At 37.1% G+C, this 16023-nt stretch overlaps 1 protein-coding gene across 50 annotated transcripts in view; it reads left to right on the top strand.

Moving 5' to 3' along the window:
• ZBTB20 (zinc finger and BTB domain containing 20) overlaps nt 1–16023 on the top strand; it is an 838196-nt gene that overhangs the window by 695115 nt on the left and 127058 nt on the right. For 2 of the 50 annotated variants that reach the window (XM_055381723.2, XM_063704073.1), the window contains exon 1: nt 1469–2861. The exons of the other annotated variants lie outside the window; for them this stretch is intronic. The gene's annotated coding sequence lies outside the window, so the exon portion shown is untranslated. Of the gene's footprint in view, nt 1–1468; nt 2862–16023 lie in introns of those variants that run through there. 50 annotated transcript variants of the gene reach the window in all.

Below are 16023 nucleotides of genomic sequence, written 5' to 3'. Positions count from 1 at the left end.
TCGAACCTACATGCTTTGAATATAACACACTCAGCACATCCATAATATACACTTTTGTTTACACACCTTCCTCCATAATAACTACCATGTAATGACTAGCTGTATACTTTATATATGTTTCCTCATGTCATCCTTAAGACAACTCTATGGGACCAATATCATCACCTTTTACAGAAAGGAAAACTGAGGCTTTCAGAGTAGCTGTGACTTTTGCAGTGTTATATATAAATATGTGTTTGCTCCAAAGCTCTTGTTCTTTTTTCTCAGTTCACCAACAGACATTTACTAAGCACTCCACTGCTTTCTTCTGGGCTCTGGCCTATCAGGTATTTTGGGGCTTGCCAAAGGATCTGCCATTATCAAAATCACTGATTCCTTCCCCCTTTCTAAATCAGTCAACTGTAGGCCGTGTGTTTTAGGCATGGCATAGCAGCCATTGTTAAAGAGGTTGGTGTGCAAATAAACTAAATTACTCTGGCTATGACTTCTCTCAGATTACTTGTCTTTGAGTGGGCTCCCACGTGCCTGACATTTCTTTCGGTTTTCTTCTTTCTCCTTAAGTAGCAATGTTGTTGCTGAAGCAAGACTGAGAGATAGTTTTCGGTTTCATACACATCCTGAGTCTTGTTTTAGGGCAAGAAACTTAATCTCTCCAGTAACATCTGATGGCACTGTTCTCTTCATAAGCACCTCTTTCACCATTTAAAAACTGGACCTTCAATTACCCATTGTCAAAAGGGAATCCTTAGTGAACATGATCATATGTGTCCCGAAAAAGATACCATCACTTTCATGGGCGGAAAATATAGTTTCCCCTTTTTAGTAGCTCATTTTCAATTGAAATATATTGGAAAGGTTGTACATACCTAATTCTCCAGGTGGAAAATCTCATCAGTGCTTTAAAACTACATAGTATGCTGGAAGACTCAATCTCTTTCACCCACAATGTGCCTATATTTTAGAAACGAGGTGTATGAGAAAAACCACATCTTCTCACGTGGTGATATATAGCAGGTGATGTTCATAGAGCGAATTGTAAATTCAGGGTGAGGTCTTCGTAGATCAAACTACTAGCCTTCATTAGCTTGAAAATGTGACACAAGTTATATCTTGCTGAGACGAAGCCTCTACAATATTATATTTTTCTGCTTTTCTCCTAGAATGAATTAAAGACTTAAATCCCTTGTTCCTAGCATTCAAAATGGTCTCTCTCTCTCTCTCTCTCTATATATATATATATATACATAAACACACATATATATAAAGTGGAAATGTATTTATATATGTAATTATATTTCCATTTGGCTATTTAAACATTTTGAGAAATCGGAGGTTTGTGCACTAACTGTATAGGTGGAGTAATCTTATTTGGGAGGCAAGGGTGATTTTCATACCTGTTGGGCCAGATCTTCAAAGAATACTCTAGGTTAGCTGGTGTGGTGGAAAGAGCACTGGCCTGGTGGGCTCCTGGAGTCCTAGTGTCTAGTGTCGACTCTGGGCCTCAGTTTCCTCTCTACTAAATTGGGAGGGGGAGAGATTGATCTCTGGGGCTTTTTCTAGCTCTGTATTCTCTGGGTCTGCAAATCGCCTTCAGTGTCTGCCTTGCCAGCTCTGTTTGTCACAAAGATTAATCCATTTTAACTGTACCTTGGAGTGCACCCGGGAGAGGAGGATGGATGGATTGTTTTGTACCTAATATTGCATCAGAACTTTTGCCTTTTTAGATGAGATCGTGCTGTGCCTAAAATCTGTCTGCCTATCTGCCCACTGACTTTGTCTGTGCTGATCTCTTGCCACGGTGCCTCTTCTTCCAGCATCCATCTCCCTCCAAGATCTAGATTCGGCATCTGACTGTACCTGTCTTGTTCTCTGCAGCATCTGTCTGCTACACTCCTAGACCATCGTTAATAAACTTTCACACATTACACGAAAACCCCTAATATGTTGGCACCTGCACATAAATATCTATGGTTCATAAAACTAGAGGAGAAAACTCCATTTTTTAAAGACCTCTATCTAGTGCCATTTGTATTTGCACTTTTTGTTTAGTTGTAAGTTTTAATAGTTCCCCCTTTGAGGATTTGTCAGTACGAGCAGTATTGCTTATCAGAACACACCAACAGTCTTTTTGTAATATTCGCTTTTCCCCTTTGGTTCAGCCGAGCCTGCTGACAGATCATTCAAATTCAATTGTTTTATGTCTAAGCCGAACAGCTAATTAAAGTAGGGATGATTAACCTGACTGGCAGTGCCGCTCTCCCTCTCGCGCTCTCTCTCCTTTTCCTTTTCTCTCTCTCTCCCTCCTGTTCCAATCAGTCTTTTTCTCACACACTCTCTCTCTCCGTCTCTCCTCTCTCTCCCTCTCTCTCTCTCTCTCTCCCCCCCCTCTCTCTTCCCCCTCTCTCTTCCTCTCTCTCAGTCTCTCTCTCCCTCCCTCGGTTGGTGTCTCTCTCTCTCTCTCTCTCTCTCTCTGTCTCTTGCTCTACTGTTTTTTTTTCCTCTCTCTCTCTCCTAAACGTGGTCTGCTTGCTGATGGCAGAATGGCACTCGGAGATTTGTGCATTGTGTCTGGTTTCCTACGGGCAGGCTGACCCAGTGCCTCCAGGGACTTATCAATAGACCACTCAGAAGAGACACAGACAGGAGAGAGGAGGAGGGGTGGGGGGAGAGAGAGAGAATCAATATCAAGAATAGAAGGAGCTCCGAAGCCATTTTTTTTTTAAAGAAGTATCGGGACTTGGGAGAGGGTGACAAAGAAGGTTTTTCAAAGAGGCAGTGGAGGAGGTTCTAATAAATTTGGAAGGAAACAGTTCCCTGTCTTGGGAAAAGGAGAACTCCTGACTGATTAGCATTCACACCAGGTATGAGATGTTCGCTACCCCTTATCACTGTGTCGCAACCGAGATGGAAAAGCCTTTTTTTTTTAGGAGACCGAGGGAGCATGTATTTTGCTGTGTTTGTTGTTGGGGGGTAAGAGGGGCGGCGTGAGAAGCTGTGGGCATTTGTGTATGAGAGCAGAAAGAATGGAAGCAGTACAACGGGGGGTGGGAAAGAGTATGGAGTATGTTACTGTCTTCCCTGTCTTTGTGCACCCCTGGGGGGTTACCCAAGTTCATTTCTAGCAGGTGGATTTAGACGGGAGTTACTTAACGCTTGACCGCCAGTTTTGAAAAAAAAGAAAGAAAAAAACGCTGCTTCCTATGTCTATTAAAGGAAGCTCCAATTTCTCTCTCTCTCTCTCTCTCCCTCTCTCCCTCTCTCTCTCTCTCCCTTCTCTTTTCCTCTCTCTTCCTCTCTCTCTTCCTCTCTCTCTGCCCCCCCATCCCTCTTCCCCTCTCTCCCTCTCCCTCTCTCTTCTTTTTTTCCTCTTCTAACCAGACAGCGGGAGGGTTTCTGGCTCCCAGCCAGCCCAAAAGCCTCTAAGTGTTTTGCACTTGTTTCAGGGAGTAGCTGCCCGGGGATTTTTCAGCATTTTCACTAGAGAACAAAGAGTTCTTTACAAAGGGAAGGGGGGGGGGGGGGAGTGAGCTTAATGTCTGATATATGTTTTTCTATTTTTATTAGTTTTTCGCCTAAAAAGAAAGAGACAGGAACAGAACATTCACTCTATAAAGACACAAAGACATTCAAAAGAAATCCAGTTATCTTTTCTCCCCATCATCCCAATATATACATATATGTACATGAAAAAATTAAAAAGAAAAAGACTAATTAAGTTGCATATGTTGCTCTTTTCTCCTCTTTTAATCTTTCCAAATCCAACTGTTCTTATGCTCACTTTATGCTATTTTTTTTCTACTCACAATAAAAGTTGTTCAGGATGCATCTTCTCTTATCATGTCTTTACCCTTTCTGGGTCGCCAAAATCTTGTGGAAGAAAGAACAAAAGTCCATCAAATAATCAATTTGGTGACTAGAACATCTTCTACTTTTGCCACTTGGGTAAAAAGTTAATTATGGAATTTGGGTTCCCAAAATACCAATGGGGTACATCAGTTCATTCGATCTCACAAGTTTTTGCATCCATCTGTTTAAAAGGTACCACTTGTGTCACTTGTCAGTTATTAAGAAAAGGTAGTAAGGGAGCAGATATTTGTATTTTATTTTTGTTTCTAATTATGTAAATGACAAAACCCCCAGAGAGATTTCTTGCCCCTTCTATGATACACTAGTTCGAGCAAAATATAGTCTAGATGGAGATTTTGTCAACGATTCTGATTGCCACGTAGCTTTGTGTTCTCCATTTCAATTTTTGCCTATGCATGTATATTTTTACCATGAATTTGTGTTGTAGCAAACATTTCAGAATGCTTATCATTTTCAAATTAATGCTCCAACAAAAGAAAAAAGAAATCAGATGTGAGCTGTATGTGTAAAATGTAGTAAACAATTTTATCTTTTATATATGCTGTACATTTATATCTTTATGCTAATATCCTGGATTTGTAAACCCAAGATAATGTTTTCTTTCTGAAAGTTCTCCTCTTAATGCATTTATATGTTGATTGTCACTTAGAAATCTTTTTAAGGTACATTATAGACACAAAACTAAACAAGGGGAACAATTCTCAAGCTCTACAAAAATCCTTAAATATATATTATGTACCGTTCCTAACTACAGATAACTGTTTTGCTAAGTAGAAAACAGCTACAACAGTTGTTTCAAGAATCAGAAACTCTTTTCTTTTTTTTTTCTATTAACTGAAAATAAAATCTATTCATATCCCTGGGGAGGGAAAATGTAGGGGAAAATATAGATATATACATTTTCCATAATTATAGAATGCATTTATGTAACTGCTTCTTAAGGGTGTAATACATATCAGGGCAGAGTGTGATGCTTCATCAAAAAACCCTCCTGGCTGGGAGGTGTGAGTGCCTTATGTTTGAAGTAACTTGATAACAAGGAGTCTTTTCGGTAAACCTTACTATGTATGTGTTGCCTCAGTAATGATCCTCAGATAAAAAACAAGTACTAGGTGGCCAGTGTTAGCACTTGAACTCACTGAAAGATATTAGAAGTAGGGGAACTTTTGGCAAATCCAGAATTTTCCAGGGTAACTCACTTCTTACACTTACATGTTTTCTTTAGGAATATTCTTGAATTGCTTTCAGACTTTTCTGTGTTTTTGTAGAATTTTTTAATGCTTTTAATAGTGCTTAAGGAGAAAAATACTTTTAAAAAGAATGTCATCCAAATAAGAGAAACTCAGTCTTTAAAAAGTTTTATATTGAAGACAAGAGTTGTTTTGGTTTTGCTTTTTTCCTTTTTGCTTGTGTTTTATTTTTTCTCCCTGAATTCTTTTGTTGCTGTGGGCTGTTGTCCCTGCATTTTTAATATTTCATTTGGTACCCCCCCTTTTTTTTCTTTTTTCTTTTTCTTTTTGGTCTGTTTTTGATGTGACCAAGGGGGTCTTTGAAAGGGGCAGAGGGACTGGGATAACAGGCTGTTACTGAAAGCTGCACTAGCTCTTCTTGATCCCAACTCAGGCAGCTCCTATCAGCTAGTTGTGCCGCCAAGAGTACCGTGACAGGTGATAGCTGTCATTCTGGGATTCTTCGTGGATCTGACCTGAGAGTAACACATTCACAGTCGAGGAGAAAAGGGAAAAAAAATAGAGGAGGAGGAAAGAAAAGCTCTTTGAGCTGGAATACACTGGCCCTTTCTTCCTGTAGGCAATCCGCTCCAGTTCTTGGCGACGTGTCCTGCACTATCAGATATCATATGACTTTTTATTTAGATTCCTTTTCGGAGAATGGCCTGTTAGGACTCTGTTTGTTTTCTTTTATTTAATTTCCTTCTCCCCTCACCCACTAGTTTTGCGTATCTGTGTGTGTCAGAGCGTGTGTGCGCACATGCATATGTGTGTGCAATTTTTATCTTTGTTTTTGTTCTGTTGATCTGATGCTTTATTTAAAGACAAAGCTTTAATTATTTCAGTATACTGGTTTAATTATTTGCCAAAAAGAAACCTCATTCTAGGCTTTTTGGGGGGTCCATTTTTAAACGCATCCATTAACACATGAGGCTGGAGATCCTACATGCTTGTTGGTCTGCCCTTGGCCCACTCCCTCACCTTAGTTTAACCCTCCCCTTCATCAGCATGCACAGCAGTATAAGTTAGGAAACACCTGTGCTGAGTTGAGAGAGAAATAAAAGTAGAAGCAACTTCTTCAAATTTGCACTCCTAGTTTCACTTTAATAAACTTTTTTTAATCGTTGATTTTTTTTTTTTTTTTTTTTTTGGCATCCTCTGTTAAGCTTGAAAGCATCAGAGATAGTGAACGATGTGTCTGTGGAGCTTTTGTGAGGCCAGCTGAGCACCCTTGGAAAGTAGAGCAGGAGCTGAAATTCATTCAGAGACTTAAGAATTAAGTAAGAGATTTAAATAAGATCTGTGAGATCTGTGAGCTGTTCAGGGTTTGGTGATAGATGGTAAAATGGAATGCTTAGGGATATTCAAGGAAGAGAAAGAAATTTTCAACCAGGAACGAAACAGGCATTTCTACTGCAATTCATACTTTAAAAACCTTCTTTTATCAATTTTTTATTTTATATATCTCAAAATTTAATCAATTGGTATGATTGCCTTCTTTTCCACGCTTGCTATGAAAAACAGATGAATTGTGCCGATGTTATTACTGGGTTTCTCCTAAATTTTTGTTGTATTTCTTTTTCGGCTTTAAAGAGTTCTGATTTTAGTTAGCAAAAGAAAAATAAAACTTCTCTAGGTATGCATATGGTTGTATACACATTATTCTTATCTATATATAATATATCCTGTTTGTATCAGGATATAATTTTTGTATAGTTACATGCAAGACTGCCTTGAAAGTTCAGATGACCATTACATTCTTTAAACCCATAGTTTTTAGTTTCTTGTTAGTTTCTCTAAAATTATTTTTTACAGATCTTAAATTTGTAACGCCTTATCATAGCCAGAGGTGAATTTTGTTGAAACTTGGAGAAAAATTTATTCCACCCCTTTAAGCGTACCCAAAAGGGAAGAGAGAACTATTTTTCGTTCAACAAAAAATTTTAAAAGCCTTTTTTCCTTCAGCGGAAAACTCCAAAACAGCTTTGTCTCAGAACGTTAAACTTGGCATGGATAAAAAAATGTGAGTTTTGCTTTGTTTGAGGAAATTTGTTTTTGAAACAACAATGTTATAAATATTTTTAAATTGCCTGCTGAGCATGCGCTGTATCTGACTTTATTCATAGTTTTAAACACACACCAAAGTGCAGTCTTCTGAATGGCCACAGGTAAGGCTGTTGATTTGTATGATCTTTCGCAGAGGCACCTTCTGTGAGTCTACTCAGTTTTCCAGAAGGGAAAAAGGCGAGAGCTGAGTTTAGACCTGGACACCTTTCTAAATATCATAGAGCAAAAGTAAATTGCCCCATTAAGGCTTGCACATTACACTTAGGGTAAGTACCATTCAACTTTCCTTTTTTATAGGAGTTGCCTGCCTTAACTTTTCGGCTTAATACGAGCAGCGTAAATTAAGAAAAAAATTAACTCAATCAGATATTTCACTGAAATAGAAAATTTGCAGATTTTAAAGGGTGTCTATTGTGCATAAATTTGGGGATACGAGAATTTGCCAGTGAAATGATAGCAGCTCTGTGCTTACAGAGCAAAGATGTGCTAGTCTGAACATGCCTGATCTCATCTGGAATCGAAAGCTAAATCTAGGTGGGCCTGTAATAATACCAGAAAAGGAACACATGTATCTTTTGTGCAACCTTTTTTTTTTTTTTTTTTAAAGCTAGGCTTCCAAAGGGAATGACAAAGAAGCAGGTTCTCCTCTTGCTTAATAAGTAGTCATAGTTTGCCTCTGGAGATATGTATTTCCAGTTGTTTTAGTTGTTTTGTTTTGTTTTGTTTTGTTGTTGTCATCGCTATCGAAGAATATTCTTTCCTGTCAGTGATTATTAACACTTTCCGTTTTTCAGAATGCTTTAACTCTGTTTGATGTTTCCTCACTTGGTTACCTTTCTCAAGTCTGCGATGACCCTCTCAGGCTTTGCCATTCTTATCGATTCTTACCAGAATATACTTACTCATTAGCTGTTTTGTTATAGTTATGGTGGAGATAATCTTGTTTTTCAGGCTTTTATAACTACCCAAACAAATTACCTTTTGAGGTGAAATTTCTCATAGTTATCCTTGACACAGAACTGAACTTGTCTTGAAAAGGCTTGAAGAAAATCCAATTAGCCGTTTTTTGAGAACTGAATATTCTAATAAATGCAAATGGATTATTTTACAAAATACTTATTGATGTGCAATGCTTTTCTAATCTGTTTTTCTTTTCGTGCTTTAAAACAGACCCTGAAAATTAAATGTGTTAAAAAGAAAGAAAGAAAAAGAAAGAAACCTGCCAGGTTAATACTGATATTTTAAATACCCAATTTAAAATAATTCTCAAAGTTTGAATTTCTTTGCAACATATCACCTTTCAGTGTCAGTCAGTAATACCTGGGCAGGTATATATATACATTCACACCCACAGGGAAACATGAATCCACTTTACAGTTACATTAATTCTATTTTAACCTACAAGAGAAAAGGTTAGCATTACTGTAAAACTTTTGTTAATTCATTATATTTTATTTTTCTGTAATAAAAAATTCACTGAACTATTGCTTTCATCCAATTATATATATACTTAACACCTATTTATATTCAAGTATTTTATCTTAATTTATGAAGTATTTTTATAAGTCTTACATGCTGCTGAATTTTATGCAGCTATGTAAACGTTTAAGTTTTTTCTGATACAATTTGCTTTGTTCCGCATCTGTTACTGTGTTAGAAGTTTTTTTCTTTCCCAATCTAGAACGAGTATGGCCATCTTTCCCTATATGTGATATCTATACATCTTCAGTATTCTGAAGAAGAGATTTTTTAACCTGCAATCTCTTGGAAAGCTTTCAAACAAGTGGGAGAAGTAATCTTTACTTTGCTTCTCCTTGATCCATCTGTTTGCCCTCACTGTACCACCCGTCACCACCAGCAACCCTGAAAAAAACAACAATAATAAATATGATATGATAATTTTTCTGATCACAGAACCAGGAAATACCAAAGAAAATTGTGGCATATGTAGGAAAATGCCAAGAGCTTCTCCAGTAAGATCAGCTGTTTTTATACTTTTTTTTTTCCTCTTGAATTTTGTTTGTGACTTTTTTGGCTTGCTGAAGCACATCCCCATAATCTTACGAAGCCACAGCAAATTCCCAATGCCACAACAATACTGTGCAGCCGGGGAGAGGCCAGAAGAGCTGATCCTGGGTGGCTGCAGGCTTCCCCAGCAATGGTGCAAGGCAGGAGGAGTAAGTAGGCTACTCTTCTTTTCCCTTCTTACCTAGGCTGCCCAACCTGCCAGCTAGAGATTTTCCTTCTGTAGCTTTCTCTTCAACTGTCTGAGACATTTCCTTCAAAAACCAATGACTTTCTACTTCCAAGGGATGGTTCATATAGCAAAACACCCATTTTTATTTTATATTGCAACATGGAAAGCTTTGAAAATTGGAGGGGCAAAGGAAAGGGGCTCAGGGTATCTGAGAAATATCCCAAATGGCATTAGGCTCAATGCTGTTTTTCATGGTTGCTCAGGTCTATAACTTTTCTGTTCTCTCCAGAGCCTCTAAGTGGTTGAAAGTAGTGAATGGGATAACTATAGGGTACACACTATGATCTAACTGATTCAGTAGATGGAGCTCTTCTCCTTAAGTCTGTATTTAAATTAACGTCCCACTCTAGTTTGTGGGGCTCTCTCTTTTAAGGTGTGTCATACTACACACATAAAACTGAGGCCTGCATAGCTAGAGAAGAGATTTCCTGGCGCTTTTCAAGAGACATGAAGCATTTGTTCTGAAATGCAAACAGCGCAGGGGAGCACTAGGGTGGGGTGGGAAGGGAAATGGAGTTTACCTATCTAAATCTCTCTGTGTTTGTTGATATTCTTAAGTGTGAAATTAAATCCTAGCCATTATTGTGGAATACACTTATTCATTAGCTAATTTGTAAATGTAGAAAAATATATTGCACATGCAGGATTTTGGTGATATTCATTGCAAATCTTCCAAGCTATCTGAACTGTGCAGATCTCCTTTCATTTGATTCTGCAAAAGCATCTTAATACTGTAATGCAGTTGTTTCATCTAATTAGTCTAGAGTACCTGAATAAAATGTTACAAGTTCTGAATTGTGACAGCGCAGTGGAGGGCAAAGTAGGTGTGTTAGTAAGGTGCCTTTGTGGAAGCCAAAATATTTTCAGCAATAACTGAAAATAGATTTCCAGTATCTGTTTTAATGGGGGAAGAGCTACTTGTTTATTTCTTTTTAAATTAATTGAAATGAATAATTGCCACAAAATTTTTGTCAGTGTTACATTGTTTTCAGTACCAATAGAATAAGTTTGATCATGTCTCTTCCTGGTACCAAGTGGAGAAATATATGTACACTGTATGTAATAAATTATCTTCCTTAGTGGAATGTCTTCTCACAGATTGGAGATATTACTGAATATCTCTTGTTAAATCTTGATAAGATCATTTGGCCAAAGTAGAACTGGTCTTGGCTTTAGTACCAAAAGAAATAGCATTTTTAAAAGACTTGGATTTCCTTTGCATACCACGTGTCTGAGTTTGATACAGTCCAGGAAAATAGAGAGGATGAGACGAAATTATTCCTAAGCAGCCGCCGTAGGCCAAACACTGAAACAGTGCCAACCTGGACCAATCAGGCCGGCTTCTCAGAAGATACATGCTTTTGTCAAACACTTACATGAAGAAAGAGAGAGAGGAAGTTCGTGAAACTGTATTTGTATGAATATTCTTCACTGATTTCAATAAATTCCAGGGTAATAAATTCGATGATTTTTATTCTTTTGTAAAGCAGAAAATCTGAGTTTTTCTGGGCAGCTAAGGTTCTCTAAATGTTGTACTGTGATATCTTTTAAACAAAACTATCCTTTCGAATTTAAGCAGTGAAAAACTTCTCACAAAGAGCAAAGAGTAAAATTGATGGAAACTCAGAATCAATTCCAAACCCATTTCTGGCATGATGAGAATAACATTTGTGCTGTGTTTAAAGTAGTTTAAAACAAGAAAATGATAAAATGATCAATATACTTAAAGCCAAAAATAACCAGGAGAGAACAATCTGTAATCCATTCTCAGTCTGAAACCCCACACTACTTATTGAACATGAAAATAAACAACTATATATTTTATAAGGTGGCACTGCAAACCTTATACCATATAAACAGTAATGATGAGATGCCAGGCTTTCAACCCTTTATTTAAGCTATGTGTTTAGAATTTAGTCAGGCAAAAACTCCTGGACTTAAACTATTATACATTTATTTGTTTCTACATACCATGACCATAAAAAGAACAAATGTTAAGGAATATATAGATTGTCGCAGTGAACTACATTGCCACCTTACAGTTTGTGTACTCTGTTTGTTTTAAAAAGAAAAAAGGTTTTAACTATAGCAAAAGAATATTTTAAGTTAGAAAGTCAGTTAATTGCTCAATATAGAACAGATTTAATATTTCTTTAAAAATACCTTGACTCCTGACTAATTTATTAAATTCAACACATACATAAATGTAAACCATATATATTTTATACTTATTGCTTTAATGGATTGCTTTAAAAGACTAACTTGACACTAATAAATTTTGAACCTGTGGATTCAAGGTCAGTGAAATGCTGCTGTCCAAGTTTACAAAAATCTCTCTAGACTTAAGACTTTGCTCTAATAAATAATTTTCTTACCAATTTTTCAGAGGCACTTAACTGGATATATATTTATTGATCAGATAAAATAAAATTGTCCATCTAGATTTTTAAAATTCCAGCTGAAGAACTTAAAATAACAACAAATTGCATAGGCACACAATTTCATTGAACTGAGGTGCTGTAGGAATGATGATAATTCTAATGAGCACTGTGACAAATGCAACTACAGTGAAACATGTTTGATTACATCAGTAAGAGTGAACTCAGTGGGCAAGGTCAGAAGGGTGAGACATAGAAGTCATGACTGAGTGGGGGCTAATGATTAAAGTTATGGGAGCTATTTAAAGCCCTATAGCTGGGTGCAAAATTAACAGATATGGAAAATAAGAGTCAATCAATTCTAAATATGGACAGTACTTTTTCCTATAGGATATAATTAACTGTAGAATTTACTGTTGCGAGGATTTATAACAACATCATAAGCTTTGGTTGTCCAGTGTGATAGTAGCTGTAAAGAGCTGTTATGCACATCTGCTTAAAGATTTATGTAAGTGTAATTGTTATAGCAACTTGTTATGCTATTGTTTGAAGTTTAAAAGCTCTGCTTTAAGCGTTGACAAAGCAAATGTCAGCATCAGAGCATCATAATCACTGTATCTTGGAGCTTGAAGGAGCTTTAGATATCTCAATATGGGTGAGTGGGTTAACCAACTCTTCAGAATGGAATATTGGAATATCTGCTCGAGGACCATGTAGAATTTGAAAATACATATATATTACAATGTTTTATATTTGGAAAACAAAATTTACAAGAAAAACTTAACAAAATAGAGAAAGTAAAGCTCTACAAAATTATCTGGACTAATGGTACTATATATTGCATTCTGTGAACCAGGAATTTTAAATAGAGAAGAATAGAAGGATCTACATTAAAACAAGGTTTTATTTTTATCAAAAAAAATTTGGTGAGGGGGTTGTCCAACAGATTAAGAAATGATATTCAGGCTTAAACTACTCATTTTGCCAATAAGAAAACTTAAACACAGAGAAGAGATAAAATGCTTTCAAGATGAGCAAGGCAAAACTGGGACCAGAACTCAAGTTTTCTAACTCACGTTTTCTTGATGTACTCCTATGCCAAAAGGCTGACCACTAAAACTAATTTATAAAAATAAAAAGCAAGTGATATCCCACTTTGAAGAAGTGGAAGAAACCAGACCCTCAGGGTTTCTATTTCTATGCCAGTAACCTCACCTCGGATGTGGCAGGGACAAATATGTGTGATGAGGATAAGGCATTCTGAGGAATGAAGGAAAATGCACCCAAATGCATTGTACTCCCTAGAGACTCTGGAGTTAACACTGCTGCCCAGACCTCCATAGCCTTGTATCTCACTTTTTTTCTCCCTCTATCCCCACCAAAAAATAAATAACAAGAAAAGTTTTGAGAAATTGTAGTCAGAAGATCTTTTGGAAAGAAGTATTTCTTTGTAGAAATATTTCTGTACAGATTGGTATATTTTACTATCTTATCAAAATATGAGTTCTAATGAGACATTGATGATTCAACAGGTTTATAACATTACAAACTGGAACAATCCTTGTTTCCTAAGCGCACACCACGTTTTCCCATCCATGTTCCTTTTCTCCTAGTATTCCCAAATAGAAACACATTCTGCCTCCTTTATTTCTGCAACACTTTGTATCTTTTAATGAGCCTTGCCATGTTTCATTTTATATGCAAGCTATTTATGTATTTATTTGTAATGTAAAGAACAGGTCTACATAATTTTAGGCAATGTACTTAATTTTACTGGGCCTCACTTTCCACGTCTGTAAAGAGAAAAACGATATCTGCCTTCCTGGGATACTATAAGAATTCCATGAAATGTAGTATATAAAGTGCTTAGCAGAATGACTAGCTCAAGGTTATCACTCATCATTGTTGTTATTGTTATTGCTACTATTACTTATTAATATTCCCCTGCCTCTGATTCTTTCCCATTTATATACTTCTCGAGGTCATAGATTGACCTAATTCATTGTCTTCTCATGCAATGAACACAATGATTTTTGTGTAACAGGAACCTAATAAAAATATATTGAATCTTTTTATAAAGGTCCATATTGGACCTATTATTTCCCTACAAAGATCCTTAAATCCTGTCCTGGAAGTTTAAAATTGTGGTGGTTATGGCCAGTGCCTGACCCGCGTACATTGTAAAATGCAATAGTGTTGCTTGCTGTGGACTGTCAGAGCCACATGATTTTTCAGGTTCCCCACAGACCCCCAACAGCTTAAGATTGCTCTTTGCAGCATCCCCAGAAGTGTCAGCTTATATTTCTGGTTCATGTGATTAATGAGCTTGTTACACCTCTGTCTGTAGCCGAAACTAGAAACTTTCACTTTGGAGAGCAGGTCAAGATATCGAATTTAATTTTGGTTGCATCTGTTATAAGCCAATTGTGTATTCATTACATTTATAGATTCCCTCTTCAGCCATATATTTTCATGGCTGTTGAGAGCACCTGAATCTGTGTTGAATGTCCTTAGATTTTACTTTGGAGACCTGAAAATGAGACAGTGAGATCTTTTTGATAGCTAGCTGTCATCTTTGGCATTTTCTTCCCTTTAGTGTGTAATCTGGTCTAAATTTGAAGAAGAGGGCAAGTATAGCGTTTTTATCTAGCTTGAATATGGCATGGTAATTCTATATTAATGAGGTCAATGGTAAATGCAGTTCAGCTACACATTTCTGTTTTTCCAGACATACAAACACATTCTGTGGAAATAGAAAATGTCTAAAAAATGGAAATGATAAAATAACTTGAGACATGTAAGGGTAGAGATATAACATTAAACGTATGGGTTTAGCTGTTAGCAGAGCAACATACAAAGTGGACTCTGAGTATGTATGGATCTTGCCAGTCCTTCAAGGTTTCAGTGGATAGCAAGAAAATGAAAAAGAGGTAGATCACATGAACATGGCAGAAGAGAGACTGACAGCAGGGTGTGCTCAAGTCAGAAGGAATGTTACATTTTAATCAGCCAGAAGTTCCATTTATTTGAGAATAAGCTGGTATTTGTGAGGGGAACAAGGTCACATTTAGTAGAACTGGTAATTCAATAAAGGATTTTGACTTTGCCAGAGTAATGGTGTTGGCATCAAGAGAAGAAAGTTTTGCAGATTTCTGTGTGTGCACTTGCTGTTACTGGTGTTCCTGGTGGGTGGCTGAATCATCCTGATGGCATTCAACAGGAACCAGCTGCTGAGAATATTAAAATGCAAGCATTTATTCCTCTAGAGAGGCAGTAGCATCTGCAAAGTTTTCCTATCTTGATAGTACAGATAATCCCAGGGAGCATTCTCTAGTAGTTTTCACTCTCTATTCATTTATACATTTTCTTTTTATCATTAGCATTAATATCTCAAGTTCTAAATGAAGAGAAGAGTGCCTGAGTCCTGAGTCCACAACAGGCTGTAGAGATGGATAGTTAACACTTGGCCAAGAACTTGGTATTACCTCTTGGGCTTTACCTTGAATTGTTATCTAAAAGGGGGAAACTGATATTTCCCTCCCTTGGCCTGTCTTCAAAGCAAAGAGTCATCCATACTCCTAGTCTTCAGCGAGCTCCATCAGTGTAAATCCTGCCCCCAACAACCCCCACCAAACACGAGCTTTGGAGCTTTTCACTTTACTTATAAAATTTGTAAATTTGTTGCTTTCCTTGTGTGTTTGTATTTTATTTGTTTGTTTGGTTTATTTTGTTTTGTTGGTGGTTTTTTTTGTTTTGGTTTTGGTTTGGATTTTTTGAGCTACCATCAACAGTTAGGGGAAAGGGAGTTACAAAAAGGAGGTTTGGACTCAGTAATCTTCCAGGTCTTTCCATCTCTAATATTTATGAATAATGTATTGAACTGATGGAAAAAATGTTGAATATGTTCATTATGAATTATATTCACCGGTGTGTTGCCTAGAATATAAAAGAGCAAAGCAGTTGCCGCGTAAGTGGTTGCTTACAATAAATGTAGTGGTACAACAGAGCTCTGTATCCCTTCTCATTCCACCGCGCGTCGTCCCCAAACACACGCTTTACATGTCTGAGTGGCAACTGCAGATGAGGTGCTTGATGGGATGACAGCCAGCCAAGGTTCTGACGGGTACAGGGACATTCGTAGTGCAGTGGGTCTTAAACAGAAGCAGCCTTGATGAAGGTTTTGATAGTGCAGTTTCCTTCAGGAGAAATCACCGAAGCCAGTTTC

This window comes from Gorilla gorilla, chromosome 2, assembly GCF_029281585.2.
Source record: "Gorilla gorilla gorilla isolate KB3781 chromosome 2, NHGRI_mGorGor1-v2.1_pri, whole genome shotgun sequence".
Lineage (NCBI taxonomy): Eukaryota > Metazoa > Chordata > Mammalia > Primates > Hominidae > Gorilla > Gorilla gorilla.
This window is presented reverse-complemented; position numbering and strand designations above follow the sequence as displayed.